Here is an 18,666-nt window from a genome sequence, read left to right as displayed (position 1 = left end):
TCTCCAGTGGCTTTATTAGATCATAAGCAATAACATCCCCTGACCCTGAGACAGGTGCACTAAGATCCCAGCATAATCTTGATCGTTCAGGTACAGTGCCAGATACGCTGCAGAGCCTCAACAGACAAATAGTTACTTTGGTGTTTCTTATACAAAGCAATGAGATTTCTTTTTCTTTGCTCAAAATCAAGGTGTTCCATTAAGGAAACCACAAGATTTCAGTTGTAAAATATTAATGCTTACACAATCCATATATTTAGAAGACTATTTGCAATTTAACTCATTATTTCCAAGAAAGCATCTCTGTGGGAAAATGTTTAGCTATCAGATAGATAGATAGGTAGGTAGATAGATAGATAGATAGATAGATAGATAGATAGATAGATAGATAGATAGATAGGTAGGTAGGTAGGTAGGTAGATAGATAGATAGGTAGATAGATAGGTAGATAGGTAGATGCCCTAGGTTCTGCCTCTGGCACTGTATAATGTTTCTTGCTCTAGAGAGCAAGACAATTTACTGTACGCCTTTATAAGTTTTAATTCCTGGTTCTAGAAAATAAGATTTTTGGGAATCTAGGATCAGAGATACACAACTATTTCACAGTCCCACACACTATCAAACTCATTCTCTTACTTGTCAAGTTGGAAAATCAAGTTTAATTTGTTTCTTCCCCATTGAAATGTTTCTTGAATACTTTTTTCATACAAGAGTGATATTCTTATGACATCTGCTATTGGGTGCTTATATTTTGGCTGGATTCTTTGTTGGGAAGAAAAACAGCTTACGAGGAGTATGAGCTAGAATGTATGTGTTGAAAAGGATGCTTAGCCACGGGGAATGAAGTCACTTTACTTCCCCAATCAGAACTCACATATCACCTCAGATCTTATTTTGAATAAAGTATTGTAAGATACTATTTAAAAACCTAACTCTACAAGCAGAACCACCTGGTTTTAAAACTTCAGCTAGGGGCTGGAGAGATGAATCAGCATTTAAGAGTACTCATTGCCCTTGCAGAGGACTCAGGTTCATCTCTCTGCATCCACAGGGCGGCTCACAAGCACATGTAACCTTAGTACCAGGAGATCTGACAACCCACAGGCACCAGCACTCATACTGTGTACAATCATACAGGGAGGCAAAGCACATACAGTAAAATAGATAAATCTAACTTTTAAAATAAACCAGTAGACAAGTATAATTCACCAGCTAGGAGTGGCAGATTGTTGACTTTTAATAACAAACGATGATTTAACGCGTCCTGTCTAAGAGAGTTCAAAATATCTAATTACAGAGTACTATATGAACTAATTCAACCTAAAAACATAAACATGCACCCCACCCATTCTTACAGATTTCATGTCAGATTCTCATGCGTCATGCAGATCCAGAAGACGGGGAAACCTTGGCAAGTGAAACAAAAAGGAGATGATGAATTCTTTTCATTTCTTTTTTATTTGAATTGTATTATAATCATGCATGCGCATCATATAGGGGACAGCGCAAGTGAACACACATCGCAATGCATGTGTGGAGGTCAGAGGATGACCTCGGAGAGTCAGCTCCCCTCTGGGTGCCAGGGCTCAAGGTCAGGTGGTCAAGCTTGCACATCCAATGCCCTCGCCTTCTTCTCGCTGGCCCCATTCTCATTCCTTAGTAAGCCATTCATAGATTTCTGACGTGAACGCATGAATATAGCTTCAAAGTGTCTGACGCTTCCTGTCAGAAGTGGGCTATGTGTCCTGAAACTTGAGATCAAGCAGTGATGGATGGCGTTGTGCCTGGGTACATGGGATGACAGCCAAGGGGCAGATACCTGTGAATAAATAACAGTTAAAAATAAAAGCACCATAATACAGTCCAATTAACATCGTGCTCTACTTGTGTTCAGCAGATAGGGAAAGACCCACATTATCCTGAACTTTCTGCTCTGCTCACAGCAGGTGAGTGATCGTAGCGGCTGATGTCAGATCTCTTCCCGGGGAGACTTTTGCTTCTAGCATGGCTGGTCTTGTGCTCCTTGCCTGTGGCTGCAGAGATTGATAAACGTCTACCCTGCTCAGTGACATTTTCCAGACGTCCAGACAATGAATTCATAACATACACATCCACTTCCCTTGAAAGCATGGGGTTGATACTCTTGGTTCCAGAGAATACAGGCTAAGTTTATTTTTAAGGAGAATTAATGAAATAAGAACACGATTGCTTCACTGTTCTCCCAGCCACTGTTTATCCAGAGAGCTGCTTGCTGACGTCTGTCTTTTTTCCTCAGGGGCCTGTTCCAATTAAAATGGGTCTATCTCCAATCAAGCGCTATCTGGCCACTGCATGCTTGATGAGGAATCTACTACCTGGTCTCCCCTGACTCAGAGACTTTCAGGACAAATTCCTATATTTTGGCTTATGTTAAATGTTGGCTTGGTTGGGTAGAGATGTATAAAACATAGTCCTGTTTCTTTTTTACCTTGTCTGTTATGGTTTCCCAGCAAAAAGGCAACAAAATATTTAAGAATGAGATTTTCCAATTTCTTGTTGTTCTTGGCAAATCTCTGTGGTTTCTCCATCAGAATGTCTTCAACTGAGGACATGTGTCATATTTAGAGTTTCATGCTGTCCAACAAACTAACACTATTTTTAAACCATAGATCAAGGCTATGGGGATAGCTCAGTTTGCAAATTATTTACCTCACAATTATGAGGACTGCAGTTCTAACCCCAGAGCCCATGTATTTAGAAAAAATACACTTCTCATCCAGCACTGGGGACATGGAGACAGGTAGGTCCCTGGAGCTCACTGGCCTGTCAGCCCAATCTACTGGGGGAATTCTGGATCAGTGGGAGAGACCCTTGCTCAGAAATAAAAAAGTGACAGCAGGAGTCAGAGGTGTCCTCTAGCCTCCATGTGCACCTTAACACACACACACACACACACACACACACACACGAGAGAGAGAGAGAGAGAGAGAGAGAGAGAGAGAGAGAGAGAGAGAGAGAGAGAGAGAGAGAGAGAGAGAGATGATCCACTGACCACTCCTCTGGAGATGATGCTGACTTCTTTAGATACACCAATATTAATATAGATAGTGAATTTATGGTGTGAAAATGGCTAATTAGTGTTTTCTGAGAGTGCCACTCCGGAATTGAATTTCTCTAAATATTAATGTACCATGATAGCTTGGGAAATTAGATTGTGGACATGCACTAACTAGTGTTAGAATCTAATAAATGCACAGCATTAACCCCGATGCCTCCTCAGTTGTTCAACAATTCACTAAGTAACTTGATTACTCTAGCTATTCCTGCAAAGTTCAATTGGAATCTCCCAGTTAGACTTGACTTCTTTAACAATGCTCCCAAGGCCACACAGCCAATGACAACCTAGAAATGACTGCAGATCATCATTAACAGAAAAGCTCGTGTTTCACAGCAGGAAGCACACCGTGCATGGTCTTCCCGCCCCCCCCCCCCGTATCCATGCCTGCCGTTTCTCCTAAATCTAGAAAAGTGAAAAGTAACTTATTCCACCAAGTCAGAAGCCAGAAGCTATGCCCAGTAGAGTGAACATTTGTGTCCCCTCAAATCTCATGAATGGAAACTTAACCTTTGGTGTGATCATACTTGGCAGTGGGCAGGGACTTTGGTGGTATTAAGGTCGTGAGGATGAGGTTAGTGTCCACACCTCAGAGACCCAGAGAGCTATCTCACCTTTTCATCATGTGAAGACTCAATACAAGGAAGCAGAGCATCCCCCAGGAGAGGTGGCTCACCAGAGCCCGCCATGCTGCACTGTGAGCTCCCAGACTCACAGATCATGAACTACTGAGTCTATATGGAAGTTTGCTGTGTCTGCTCAGACGAAGATGCCTGCTGACTCTGCCCCTCCCAGAAACCAGGCTTTATGAGTCTAACATTTCTGGAATTGGTCCCTCCTTCATTGCCAGTCTATATCTACCCCATGGAACATGCTTTAGCTTTTCCCTCTTGTACACACACACACACACACACACACACACACACACACAAACACACAAACACACACACGCACACACACACACACGCACACACATACACACACTCAGACACATGGGCTTCAGCATAAAAATCTGGAACAACACCTTGCACAAGAAAGCCCAATATCCTAGGCAGGTCATATATTGCTCTCTCGATCCCAGCCTGGCCCCATGTTGCCCTTCCTGCTACATTAAACCTTACACCTTATTCTATGGTCATGTTAAGCCACCCATTCCCCTGAACATGCCAGGAGTTTTCATACTTCTGCAACTTTGTTGTAGCTACTCCAAATTTTTCCAAAACCCCATCTCTCAAGTCAAATGATGCCAGCTCTATGAAGCCTTCAGGGAATTTATGCTAATGTGGGCATTTTCTGCCATAGTCGGCTCCACCCTCTGTCCTGTTCCTCGGTTATATACATCCAAATTTAGATCCCCATTATTCCATAAGCTTTAGAAATCTTTATTTAACTTTTCAGTGATAAGACATCGATCATATTTATCTTTGTAGTGACCACATGTAGAATGGTGTCTCTTAAGTAAATAACACTGCTTAGGAAACTGATAAACACTGATTTGGAACTTTAAGGCCAGCCTGAGCTACAAAATGAGATCTTTCCTCAAAAATAAAAACAGCTTTTGAACACCTGGTATTTACTTAACAGCCATCACAGAAACATAGAAGTTGTATTCAGTCGATGGTGTAAAATGTGAGAAAGAAATTAAACAACTGGACATTAGGAAAAGCACAGAAATACAAGGATGACCTCAAGTCTCCAAGCATTAGATGTTGGGCACGTTTGCTAGTTTCTCCATTAATAACCTGGGGTATATTACAGTGGTACTGCACTTTGCCAACTGAGACAATTATTGGACTTGACCAATAGAGTAAGGACTCAGCAGGAAGTAACTGTCAACAGAAGTGTTTGCAGGCAGCCCTGAGGGTCCAAGAAGAAAGAAGTTGGGGGAGGGATGGGTGAAAAGTTTCTTGAATAAGATAGTACAAAATTGAAAGCATACTAGAATTTTCCAGACAGACGAGAGAGGAAGGACCCTTCCACTGGAAAAAGCAGTGAGAGTGGTGATACTGAACTTTCCAGGATGAGAGCGAGAAGCAGCCTGGTGTGTCTAGTGGCTGCCTCAGTGGACCAGCTGAGCTTGTGTAAAGCAGAAGGCTCATGGATAATTTACAGAGTTGAAGCTCGGTCCTCACATGCTGAAGATGCTGAGACACTGCTGCCTCTCTTAAGAGTTGCTGCCTGGTGTTCTATGCCATGTTCACTTTTTATACTCTCCTAGAGAAAACGGTGACCTGCTTCATTTATTCATGTCTCTTTTTGCGTTTGGTTGCTTTGGCTTTGTTGAGCCCGGGGTAGCCCTGTAATCACTATATAGCCCAGGCTGTCATCAGTTCACAGCAATCCTCCTGGCTGAGATTCTTATGTGCTAATAATATAGTCTGGCTCCTAGCTTCTCCACCATTATTCTTTCAAGCAAGTTCCCCATTCAAGAACCAGAGGGACCTATCAGCCTCAATTGCAGATATAAATATGTTGACTATACTATATAAGAATCAGTGTTTCTCGTGATTTTAAAAACTGTCTTAAATTTCTTCCATTACCTACAGTTTATATACAGTAAATATATTTTTACCTTTTCCTGCTTTTGTACTTTGTAGTATAGAAAGTGTCTAGGACTCACCAGGCTTTCTCAAAATATTGTATATTATCACATCTCATCCAAGGGACATGAATGCCCCTCCCCTCAATCTGTCCCTCTCCCAGATATTTTCCAACATTTAATTCTTCTCAATACCCAGTCTGAGTAGAACAATATTCCATTGGGTTCCATTAGTAGAACCAATGTCCATGTTACTTATTTTGCTCTGTCACACTAGCATATAATTTCCCTTGTTCAGTACCCCGTGCCCATATAGGACTCTAGTTTCAAAGGATTTAACACCCTTTTCTGGCTTCTTGAGGTACCAGGCATGCACTGGTGCACATACATACCATGCAGTCAAAACGCTCATACACATGAAATAAATTGCTGTTTGAAAAATGGTATTTTGTTAATTTTGAAAAATACCCCCCACTTACTCTGCATGGTACCTAACCAATATATCTGACAAGTGAAGGACAACTTAGGATATAAAGTTTATTCCAACATAACAGCTTCCAGAAAGGCCATGTTAGTATTCACTCATAACTTCTTGAGTTGAAAATAAACCCCACTGAACTAACAGTTTAGCATGCGCATAAACAGTACCTTGATCCAGATGCCCAACTCTGTCCTAAACAAGATAGCACAAAGGAGGTGAAAAACTAATCTCTGTGCTTGATTACATTCCACTGGTTAAGTCTAGAACAATGTTAATTTGATGACAATGGATCACATCATTCCGAATCATTTCAACAACCAACATTCTTACAAAGGTTTTAGTGCTCATATATGTGAGAGTTGGAAGACACAAGGAACTTCAGAAGACAGATAATCTTGACTTGAAGCTTCCAGATCTTTTCTTCAGCTGGCACCACAAATATTTTCAGATTCATTTTTTTCCATGTGTGTTCAGTGACCACAGAGGCCATAATAGAGAGATAGATCCCTTGGAGCTATATAGCACAAAGTTCTAAATGGTCTTAATAATAAAAACCCAAAGTCAGATATTAGAGGGTAAAAGATGAAAGCTTAGAGAAGCACAGCAGCTAGCCACTAGAGAGTTCTTACCTCTACAAAATCTCCAGAATGAAAAGAGGCCATGCTCCTGTCTCCTCCCACCTTATATTCCTCTCTCGACCCAGCCATCTAACTTCCTGTCTGTTCAGACCTCCAGACTTCTATGGTTAACTAGTGACTAGCTGCACCTTTGATCTTCAGCAAGCATTATTTGTTAGAGTAAAAACAAGATATCACCACATTTCCCCTTTTTGTCTAAAATAAAAAAGGTTATAACTAATATATGAAAAATATACAGTAAGTACAATATATACAGGCAATAAATTTCTTATCAACAATGTCTAGTCTATTAGCAATTGACAAATTCAGAGAAAATATTACGTATCTCTCCTATCTTGGTGAGTACAAAAGTTTGTACCTAATTCACTTTTTATTCTAACTTGTGTTACCAAAACTATCACTTAATATCTCTCAACCCTGTACACTTTACACCTCCTTAGTGAATTTCTTTTCTGAATTTGTAAACAAGAAAAACTATAACTATGACTATAAAGTCTTCAACTCTACCAGAGACCTGAGAAGGAAATAATATTACCTGAGTAAACAGGAAATGCAAGCAAGTGACTTCCAAAATATGTGAGAAATGTCAGAAACAGTTGGCAGCTCAGACAGTCATCCAAAGTTCCTCTGTAATGTTGGTGCCTCCATGTTCATCCTACAGACCTGGTATATCTAACAGACTTTTCTGTGAAGCAGGATATTCTGAAAGACTGACCTACCTCGTCTTGGCAAAGTTTGGCAACCACATACTTTTGTGTCCTGCTTGTCCAATTTGGATAGCATACTGTCAGAAATCAAGGCAAGAACACTTTCTTACCCAGTTTCTAACTTTTGTTACAAGGAAAGTTAACTCCATGAGGAGTCCCCTAGATACCCACTATATTCTCTGAAGTAGACTGGTGCTGCCAGGAGCAGACTTGACTCATTGTCATATAAAAAGAAAAGAACCTATGCTATTAAAACATCTAAAATGTCATATTCTGTATATATTTGCAGTGTTTGAAGAATGATCTATCTAAAATATTTGACCTTTAAAACATACCTAATAAGTTCAATTGTAATAAGTGACTAATTGCTAACTTGCATTTCCTTATTGTCCTAAATATTTGGTAATAATAACTTTCAAGGGCTAAAAATTTGCATTTCATAGTTAAATGAGTTGCATAGGTGCAATGCCTTAAAAAAAGACTAGAAACGTATGTACAGTATGTTCTAAAACAATAATCTTAAATTTGTATCAATATACAAAGATCCCTATCGATGTAAAATATTTAAAACTAGCAATTGCTTTTTTGGTTTAAAATTAGATTAAATAATCTACCTTTTCATACTATTTCTATATCCCCTTTTTCTTTTCAGAGTGAATACAATAATCTACCCTTACATCCTATCATGTCTATATACACCCTTTTTCTTTTCAGAGTAGATTTCAATAATCTACCCTTTTATTCTATCATTTCTATTCCCCTTTTTCTAATCCTGAATCTTATCTGCTTTGTTCAGCTTTTTTCCTGACCATTATAAATAACAACTTGTAAACAACCACCCAAAATGATGACAAATATCTATAATCTGTTGAATGATGAAAAACTACCCACTGTACCTCTTAGGAATGTGGGTGTCATGCTCTTAAATTTACTCCCTACTCTCTGGAGATGATGGCATTCTTTAGGGGATCCTGAAAAGAAAAAATTGGGTTAATTGTCAAGGGCATACGAGAAGTAACAGTATCATTTTGTTATTGTTGTTTATTCTCTGTGTAATGCGAAAGTGCAAGGCTTATCTCAAGTCTTGGCTAGAGTAGTCTGCGAGGCTGGAGCATCTCGACTAGCCATCTCAAAATTGTCCTCAGCATTTTGTAGTCCAAAGCCAGTCATTAGGTGGTGTTTTTCAGTTTAGAGGCATTGTCATAGTCCTGGTGGCATCATTATTGTGGTGCCACACCATCCCTTTGGAGAATTCAAAGGTCTCTGTTACACATGGTCATGGTTCATTACAGAAAACTTAAACATTTTAAATATCGTATGCAGCAGATCTCAAAGAGGTTAAAGGATCAATATTTGTTACATACATCCAGAGTACAAAAGCTTAAATTCCTAGTTTTCTCATGGAGACTCAAACCACAAATCACATACAGAAAACTTGGTGAAGCCTTTTTCTATAATTAATTGGTACTAGATATAACCATTAGTATCTTGGCAAAATTTTTAGATGTATATATATATATATATATATATATATATATAATCTTATACATTTTGAGATAACATTTATACCTTAAGAAATATTTTAAAGAGTCACCAGGATGATATGACAGACTTTGAAAATCCCACGTGGAAGGCCTTACCCTCCCTGGGGAGAGGAGGGGGGATGGAGTGGAAGATTGGTAATAATACAATAGTCCCTTAATTTTTGTTTTTGTTTTATTTTTCTGTTCCATATCAGGTGCCTCTTCTGACATGAGACAGAGATTTTGGATTTCCCTTAGACAATCATGCTTGGGTTTAGAGAAGGAGAGAGCCACACTCCAACTCTAAAACCAGCTTTAATTTTTAATTGGACTGGAACTACAAAAAGACCATTTGCATTATATGTCTATAAAGAAAAGCAGAAACAAATATTTAGAAAAATTTATGAAATTTTATCCTGTTGGAAATGTGATATACCAATAGACCAATATACTATTTTTCTTGGGACATTTTTTTTCTGGATAATTTGTCCTTTTTCTTCAGATGTCTCATTTGTCCAATGGTTTTAAGATTCCTTAGCTAGATGCCTTTATTCTCCTAAAAACAAAAACATTCCAAACCCTAATTTTGAATAGATTCCCTTATGGTAAGTTATATCTGATCAAATAAATGAAAAGCATTTGTTAGTTTTAAAGTTAGTTTAGATTGAACGACCATGCTGTTTGATGAACTATCAACTCTTATAATCAAGAGGTCTCTCTTGTTCAAGTCTAATCTTTATTAATTTTGATGGTATCCATAGCTTTTCTTCTGCTGTAGAAACAAAAGCAAAACCCCTTCCACAGCATAACACATATTCTGGTTTCAATTCTGATGTCAGCACATCTTTAAAGTATACAGGCTGACTTAATTCCTGTAGATTTTTTTGTATTACCCAATGTCTCTCCACAGCTGTCATTCCTTTCTCATTAGCATTTAGAAAATTCAAAGTTAATAAAGCAATTCCTGGGGATCTTTATTACCCCTGTTTGTTTATTTAGCATATTCTATTTTATATAATTTTTTATTTTAGAAACAATCTTATTTTACATATCAATCCTCCCATTCCCTCACCCTCTCATCTTCCCAAGCTTCCCACCAATGCCCCCCCAACCCACTCGCCACTCACTTCCCAAGGAGAGTGAGGCCCTGGGGTGGCATCAAAGTCTGTCACATCATTCGGGGGAGAGCCTAGACCCTCTTTCATGTATCTGGGCTGAGAGAGTATCCCTGAATAGGGAATGGGCTTCCAAAGTCCATTTGTGCACTAAGGATAAACACTGGCTCCACTGTTAGAGTTCTCATAGACTGCCCAGGTCTCCCAGCTGGCACCCACATTCAGACGGCTTGTTTTGGTCCAATGCTGGTTCCCCAGTCTTATGACTAGGGTGTCCATGCTCACAGTAGGTCAGATCAACTGTTTCTGCGTGTTTCTCCAGCACAATCTTGGTTTCTTTGCTCATACCTCCTCCCCCTCCACAACTGAATTCCAGGCGTATGGCTCAGTGTTTAGCAGTGGGTACCTGCTTCTGCTTTGCTCACCTACTGGATGAAGGCTCTAGGAATGGCAACCAGGGTAGTCATCAATCTCACTATAGGGGAAGAGCATCAAAGGCAGCCTCTCCACCACTGCCTAAATTCTTAGTTGGGGTCACCCTTGTCTTGTGAAATGCTGAACATTTCTTTAGTGCCAGACTTCTATTCAAACCTCTACTGGCTCCCTCTATCAAGGCATCTCCTTTCTTGCCCTCCTCTATTCCTCCCCTGTCTCAGTCCTCCTGATTCCTCCTGTTCTCCAACCCCTCCCCTTCTCCTCCTCTCCCCTTCCCACCTCCCTCCTGTCTCCCCCCCATGCTCCCAATTTGCTCAGGGGTCTTGTTCCTCTCCCCTTCTTGAGGGGGGGCATATGTTCTTCTCTTGGAGTCCTCCTTGTTCTCTAGTTTCTCTGGTGGTGTGGACTGTGGGCTGGTAAACCTTTGCTCTATGTTTAACATCCATACATGAGTGAGTATGTACCCTGCTTGTCTATCTGTGATTGAGTTACTTCATTCAGTATGTTTTCTTCCAGTTCCATGCATTTGCCTGTGAATTTCAAGATTTCATTGTTGCTTTTTTCTGCTGAGTAATACTCCATTGTGTATATATACTACATTTTCTCTATCCATTCTTCAGTTGAAGGGCATCTAGGTTGCTATTTAGCATATTCTTTAGAGTTCAATTTGATCTTTCGATGGCTTCTTGTCCTATAGGATTTTATGGTATACCTGCAATATGTTTTATATTGCAATAAGCAAAGAACTGCTTTATATTATTAGAAGTATATACTGGAGCACTGTCTGCCTTAATTTGTATAGGTATTCCCATGATGATCATAACTTCTAGCAAATGTGTGATTACAAAATCAGACTTTTCCAAACTCAAAACAGTTGCCCATTGAAAACCTGAATATGTATCAATGGTGTGGTGTACATACTTTAATTTTCCAAATCCTACAAAATGAAACGCATCCATCTGCCATATTCCATTCTTTTGAGTATCCTTTGGGTTACTTCCTGCTAGAGTGGAGTTTGATTGTATAAAAAACAAGTAAGACATTTCCTTATAATATCCTTGAGTTGTTGTCAAGTGATGGAAAATCTTTTTTTTCAAACCTTTGCTATTGACATGATGTTTTTATGAAATCCTGAGACCTCCAGCACATTTCCTATCAATAGTTGAACAATTTCATGATTACTTTGCAATTCTGTACTAATAAAATATGGCCTCAGGGAGGGACTAGAGTAAGCAACCCGAGAATAATTCAGGGAAAGAGACCTCCTACAAAGCCATGGGAAGCCACCACCTGTGTTAAGTGCCAATGTTCCAGGGTGGTTGTCTTACCGGGCATCCACACTCTAGCCCATAACCCCTTACCCATGCTTTTTAAGTGACCCTAATAAAGTCATCTACTGATGATCTTTACATTCATACACATAAAATTAAAATAAATAAATCCCTTTTTAAGTTTACTCTAAAAGCCAGTCCAATAGCAACTTATTTTGTAGTTTGTGTGTGTGTGTGTGTGTGTGTGTGTGTGTGTGTGTGTGTGTGTGGTGTTTTGTTGTGGCAAGGTTTTACTATGCTGCTAACTCACTATGTAGCCCAAGCTGGTCTTGAACTCATGATCCCTCCTGCCTCTGCCTCTTGCATAACAGGACTACAGACATGTGCAAACACTCATGGCTATGCTTCACAGAGCTAGTAGTATTCATGTGAGTACACTCCATGCTCACAGGATGACAATATCACCTGGCAACACAGTTCTGAAATTGAATCTTGACTCTGGTTTACAAAAGGTTACCTCCTTTGAAATAGAAAAGTAAGTGATCAAAATTCAGGTTTCTATTGTCTCTTACAAAATGCTTTTAATAATTGAGTGACAGTATGTGTTGAAAAAATTCTGGAGTATCGCATTAGAGGAGACAATGTGCATACAGTACAAGACAGACTTCCTTAAAATGGACTAAGGTGTATTTTTAAGTTACAAAAGAAACAGGGTTTTTTTCATAAGAACCAAAGGATTCTTTTAATCTTAAATGTCCCAAGGAGTCCAAGCAATTCATTTTAAATATTTTATGTGGTTTTACTTTTACCTTTTTGTATATTTTAAGTACTTTACACCTAGTATTTTTTTAAAGATTCATTTCTTTGGATACATGTCGAGCTGGAGTGATGGTTGCTGTCTTTAGCTTCCCCATATGGGTGCTGGAAACTGAGCTCCCATTTTCTACAAGAACAGCAAATACTCTTTAATTGGTGTGCCTTCTCTCCAGCCCACCATCTAACACTTTTCATGAAACAAAAACATTCATATCATTTCCAAGTGCTGAAGACTTGAGGATTTTAAACCACTCATTCTACAAGAAGTCCCCAGAGATCATCAGAGGGATAGAGAGTCGGGAACAATGCTACTCATCTTAAATAAGTTCTGACTATATTTTGTACAAAGTTGTAGCTACCACCACCAGTGGGTTTTAACTCACAGCTCTTACTATGTTTGAAGCTGGTGGGGGTAAGCAAGTGTCCTGGCATTGCTTGCTGTGGTTAAATCAAGACATGATTTATTTGGTGCAAACAGATCCTCAAACTCAGTAGCTGAGCTTGCTTTCCCTAAAAGAATCAATGGTCAGGCCACAGTGGGAAGCGTTCATCAAGACCAAGGCAGGGGAACATGACACCCTGCTCGCAGGAGCCCGCAGTGTGGTAGAATTTGTCCTGAAGGAATGCTGGGAATTAATCAAGCTCTCTCAGTTTGGGGTTCTGCAGAAGCTGGTAGTGATTTTATCTTTCCCTTTGAATTTCCTTGTTAGATGCACTTACTCACTCTATTTAACAAGCAAGCCCTAGGCCACTGCAGACAAGATAGTCCTAGGAAGGTCATGGGAATACTGGTCAAGAGGGGTAAACATTCCTTGATAAAGGCTGCTTCTAAGAGCTATAAATAGAAGGCTTTTTCCAACTGTGGCTAGATGCTATATTGGGAGTCATGTAACACAGTCTACTTTCATGCAAGACAGTTTTGCTCAAGCAGCTATGCTAAGAGAGAAGGTGTCTATGTTGTCACCTTATGTGACAGTCAAAAGAGGAGGCCAGGCTAAGCCCCACTCTAAATCCTCACTTCTCATTAAGGTAAGGAGTGCCATGGTTGTCTGCGTGTGCAGGCAGAACCAAAGCATTTGCCCGATTAGAAATGGGCACAGAAGCCAACTCTCAAAATTCTATTTACTTAATCTCTTGCTGCTATGATCAAAGTGAAATGAATTCTTTTTACAAAAAAAAAGATTGGATGGTGTCTTATATTTAATCTTTCTCTGAATGGAAGAAACAAAATTCATTTTAAAAGGGAAAGAGAATTCATTTGTATACTCAAAACTGTGTCAATCACTGATCTCACACTCACATGAATAATTCCTAAGATTCCCAGGATGCTTATTTTAATATATGGTATTTTCCTACAGAAGCTGTATCTCAGGGTCTCTGTTCTTTACATAAATTCTAGCTCATGCATGACATTCTAAGTAGTGCTTAGTAATAACTCCTACAGCTTATATAGAAAACAGATGTGCAGGATGAGGAAGTGAAACTTTCTATCTAAATTCATTCCATAAACCTGAATATCCATGACATAAGAGGGGCAATTCCCTGATATTCAGACCTGTCATTTGTTTTAGAATTACAAATGTAACTCCAAAGATGATGAACAAAAGTAGCCAGTTCAGGACATATGTAAACCTGAAGATCAATGGCAAAGTTAGTAACAGAAGACTTCTCAACTTGATCAAAGGGCAAACTAGCATGATGACTCAGTGGGAAAGGGTGCTTGCTGCCAAGTCTGACGTCCTGAGTTTTATACCTTGGCCACATGGAGGAAAAACAGAACTGATTCCTACAAGCTGATTTCTGACCTTGGCATACCACCTTGGTACATACTTGGGCACACACAGACAAATAAATATAAGTTTTGAAGTTAAGAAAAAAATAAGGGTTTACAATTTGCCCTGATATTTTCTAGAGCAAAAGGACAGGAATTCAGAGGTATAAGTTCAGGTGTTTAAATCCAACTCAGCAGTTAGAAGTAAAAGGCTGAGTGGTGCTGTGATAGGCTTTGTGAATTAAGGGGAGATAAATAACAACCCAGAACCCTCTCAGAGGAAGAATGTTGGAAATTCACCCATCACAAAGAGTGCTGTCTCTTGTACTTGCACCCTAGTATCCCAGAATCCTAACAGTCCAGCATCCTAGCTTCTCAATAAGGCAGGATCACAGCATCCCAGCTTTCCAGCATCCCAGTAAAGCTATGGAGGGGATGGTGAGACTAGAGCAGAAGAAACTATTAAAAACCATCCAAAAATCAATAGTCAGGACTGAAAAGGCATAGGTATAGCAACCCACACATTCAAGACATCCAATGAGCAAACTATTATTATTATTAATTATTGTGAAGAAAAATTCTTTACCTAACTTTTCTGTGTCAAAGGAATAAAAACAAAAGGAGGAACTATTTAAAATAATAATAAGAAACAATGCAAAGTGAATTAGAACAAGGAACAGACTCAGAGTGGATTCTGGATAGCTAAGGTGATATTGTTATAAAGCCAAGGAGGGCTGGGCCTGAGTGGTAGAGCACTTGCCCAGCAGACCTGAGACATTATGGCATACCGGCACCAAAAAGAGAGCAAATAAGTGAGAAAGTGAGCCTAAAAAATAATAATCACTTGTAACCAGCATTCTTCCCACCATCTTTGTTCCAGAGCCACGGCAGTCCCAAATGAGCACGCAGGACACTATATTGATTATGAAACTGTTGGCCATTTTCAATGGTTTCTTATTGGCTAGCTCTGACTTAATTATTAACCCATAACTACTAATCTATATATTTTTACAAGGACTTATCTTACTGAGGACACCAGCCACGTGTCCTCTCTTCTGGGGATCACATGGTGACTCTCTAGTCTTCACTACATTTCCCAGACTCCTCCTCAACTCCTAGTCCCACCTATCTTGCTTCCCTATTGGCCAGCAGTGCTTTACTTATCAACCAATAAGACAAACATATATATATATATAGAAGACTATTCTCCATCATCTCCTCTTTTCTATCTAAATAAAAAGAAGGGTTTTAACTTTAACATAGTAAAATATATTACAAAACAGTTATTAAGTAAGAACATAGTTACAACATTTAGTCCATTAACATTTAGCAAGATTTAAAGAAAGTATTCTATCATCTATCCTGTCTGTGTGAGTCTAAAGTCCTATATGTAGCTTATCCTTTATCAAAACTAAGGAAAACTATTAACTATAACTATTTGTCTTTAATTCCATCAAAGACCACAGAAGTATAATATATAAACACTAGTATTGACAGAGACATCTTGCTATCTGGACAGTCACCCAAAGTTTCTCTGTAACGTTGGGGCATCCATCTTCAGCCCATAGACCACAGTGTGTCTGGCAGACTTCTCAGCAAAACAGGAAAATTTAAACTGTTCTCCTGCATTGGCAGTCTATCAGCCACTGTTTCGTATTCTGTAGAATCTCTGGCAGACTCTTCCATGAAGCAGGAACACTTAAGGACTGTCCCATCAAGTTCAGCAGTCACTGTTCTGTGGGTCCTGCATGTCCAGTCTATCAAACAGTAAAGGCAAGAGCAGTTTCTTGCCCAAATGGCTAATCTTGCCACATTAAAGCAAACTCATAATGAGTTTCTTCGATGCCCATCTTCCTCTCAGACATAATTGGTGTGCCAGGAGTAGTTGTGTCTCATTTTGATGAAAAATCCTAAACCATTTAAATGCCATATATTCTGTAGGTCTTTGAAAGGTTTGAAAAATATCTATCCATCTCAAATACATCTCTGTATATCTAGAAAACCTAACTATAAGTTTTGACTATTATAGGTGACTATATATAATCTATATTTAATTATGTATTACATTTTGAAAGATCAGTATAAACATAATACCTAAACAAGAGGAGAAATATACATGTCACAAAATTGACCTTAAATCTGTATCAATAAATGAAATCCATACCAATAAAAATATTCATTTCTATATCATATTTCCTTTTTCCCTTTAGAAAAGGGAAAAGGATCTGTGATCATTATCATTTATAACCAACCCTGTATAAATTAAAACAAACATTTATAAACAATATTTGGGAATGTGGGCATTGTTCTCTCTAAGCTACTTTCTGCTGTTAGGGGGCGCTGTCTTGGGGGTCCTAAGAAGACCCAGAAATTCTGGCTGTAGTGATATGTAACTGCATAGTCTCAGCTGTTTTTGGATGTTGGATCACCTGGGCCACTGCTTCAGGGGGTCATGCTTCATCAAACCATATAAGTCTGGAAGGAAACCACAGCTTTTAATTTTCTGTGAAAACACAAGCAAAAGGTCTTTTCCAAAGTAATCTATCCTTATATTTAAATTAGAAGTCAAAGCATTTTTAAAATAGAAAAGTTGGATTAACCCAGCAGCATTTTAAAAATATATGAGTTGGATTAATCCAGCAGCATTTATAATCAAGTGTATTTTAGTGGCTGTTACTCCTTCCTTAGCAATTGAACAACTGAAAGACAGCAAGATAGCATACACTATCCAGACTCCATCTTTACGTGGCTTTTTTATTTACTTATTTATCATTACTACTCTATTTGTTTTACTTTTATTTTTTCCTTTTATGAGACAAGGTTTCTCTGTGATACTTTGGCTGCTCTTGAATGTACTCTGTACACCAGGCTGACCTTAAAATCACAGAGATCTGCTTGCCTCTACCTCCCGAATGCTGGGATTCAAGCTGTGTGCCACCACACCCAGATAATCTGTCTCTTTTTTTTAACCACTACCCTATTTCTTTTTCTCTCCCAAGCCTACAGATAATTTTAAACACACTTTAAACTTTTTAGAGGTTTTACTTCATCTGAATCTGACTTTGCTGTAAATCTTCCTTTTTTTTTGATCACGTGTCTTTTATCTGCTAAACAACATTGCTACAATTAAAGCGGTGGCTGTTTTAGCCACTGGCTTTCCAACATGGCAGAAGCAAGTTTACTGCCATCACTGGGAGCTGTGCTCACTGCCTTAGTCTATGCCACCATAAAGCAGCATGCTGACAGCATGGAGATGTGGTCACTGCCACTGCCAGCTGCTCAGAGCCTCTTAAAAGAGCCCAGCAGTTGATTTTTGTTTTGTTTTGTCTTCTTCTTTTTTTGTTACAATGCTGTCTGCCAATGTCCAGGGATTCTCTTTCAGATGAGTTTAAGGTTTAGATGGGATAGATATGCTTAGGATGGGATATAGGTAGAGTATTATATCTTCTGGTGATTTATAATTTGTATATCGCAATTTGTCATACTGTGTAAGGTCTTCTTTCTATTCACAATGTTCGATGTATAAATATCCTTATCACCTTCTATGTATATATGCTTTATATATGTTTAAGGCATTTTGTATACTGACACAATTTAGTTTTGTTTCAACTCTGAATCTTTTCTTTAGACTAAAAGGGGAACTGCAGGGAGAGAACTAGCCACATGTGCCACTGATCATGCCTGTTTTGGGCATGCCTACAGTTGTGTACAGGCATGTGGAATAAAGGGCCGAGGAGACAGGCACTCAGCCTCTTTACGGGGTTCCAGGAGAGCCTCAGAGTGTGGCTGAGACCGGGTTTCTCCTAGCACCAACCTGGTTATCGGTTTCTCTTGTGAATGGTTGTCTTTAACAAATTGACCATCAATATTTATGCCTAGTGTACGGTGATCTTTCCTTAACAATCACTAACTTTAAATCACATGCTTGATAAAAATTATAATTCAAAATATTAAGGAAATAAATGCAGTTTTAGAAGAAACATGCAGCTGTGTGGAGTAGGAAGTTTTAATGAATATTCTTATATCACAATAAAAAGCAGCCGTGATTAGAGATCAGAAGTGCTTTAAAAGACAGAGCAGGCTAGAGAGATGGCTTAGCAGCTAAGAGAACTTAGTATTCTTTAAGAGAACCTGAGTCCCATTCCCAACACTCACTTCAGAACTGTGGGTAATTCCATCTACAAGGGTTTAACACCCTCTCCTGGTCTCCATGGACAACTGCACAAACATGGAACACACACACATAAACAATTTTTAAAAGTTTAACAAACAGAGA

The 18,666-nt window shown here is 39.0% G+C and overlaps 1 long non-coding RNA gene across 3 annotated transcripts in view; it reads right to left on the bottom strand.

Annotated features, from left to right (window-relative positions):
- Window positions 1-1,459: 1,459 nt before the first annotated feature.
- LOC110341417 overlaps window positions 1,460-18,666 on the bottom strand; it is a 191,709-nt gene continuing 174,502 nt past the window's right edge. For all 3 annotated transcript variants that reach the window (XR_005876593.1, XR_002383356.2, XR_005876594.1), the window contains exon 4: window positions 1,460-1,819. This is a non-coding gene — a long non-coding RNA (uncharacterized LOC110341417). The remainder of the gene's footprint in view (window positions 1,820-18,666) is intronic.

This window comes from Mesocricetus auratus, unplaced genomic scaffold (genome assembly GCF_017639785.1).
Source record: "Mesocricetus auratus isolate SY011 unplaced genomic scaffold, BCM_Maur_2.0 Super-Scaffold_100001, whole genome shotgun sequence".
NCBI lineage: Eukaryota > Metazoa > Chordata > Mammalia > Rodentia > Cricetidae > Mesocricetus > Mesocricetus auratus.
Note: the sequence above shows the minus strand (reverse complement) of the source record. Positions and strands in the feature narration are given on the sequence as shown.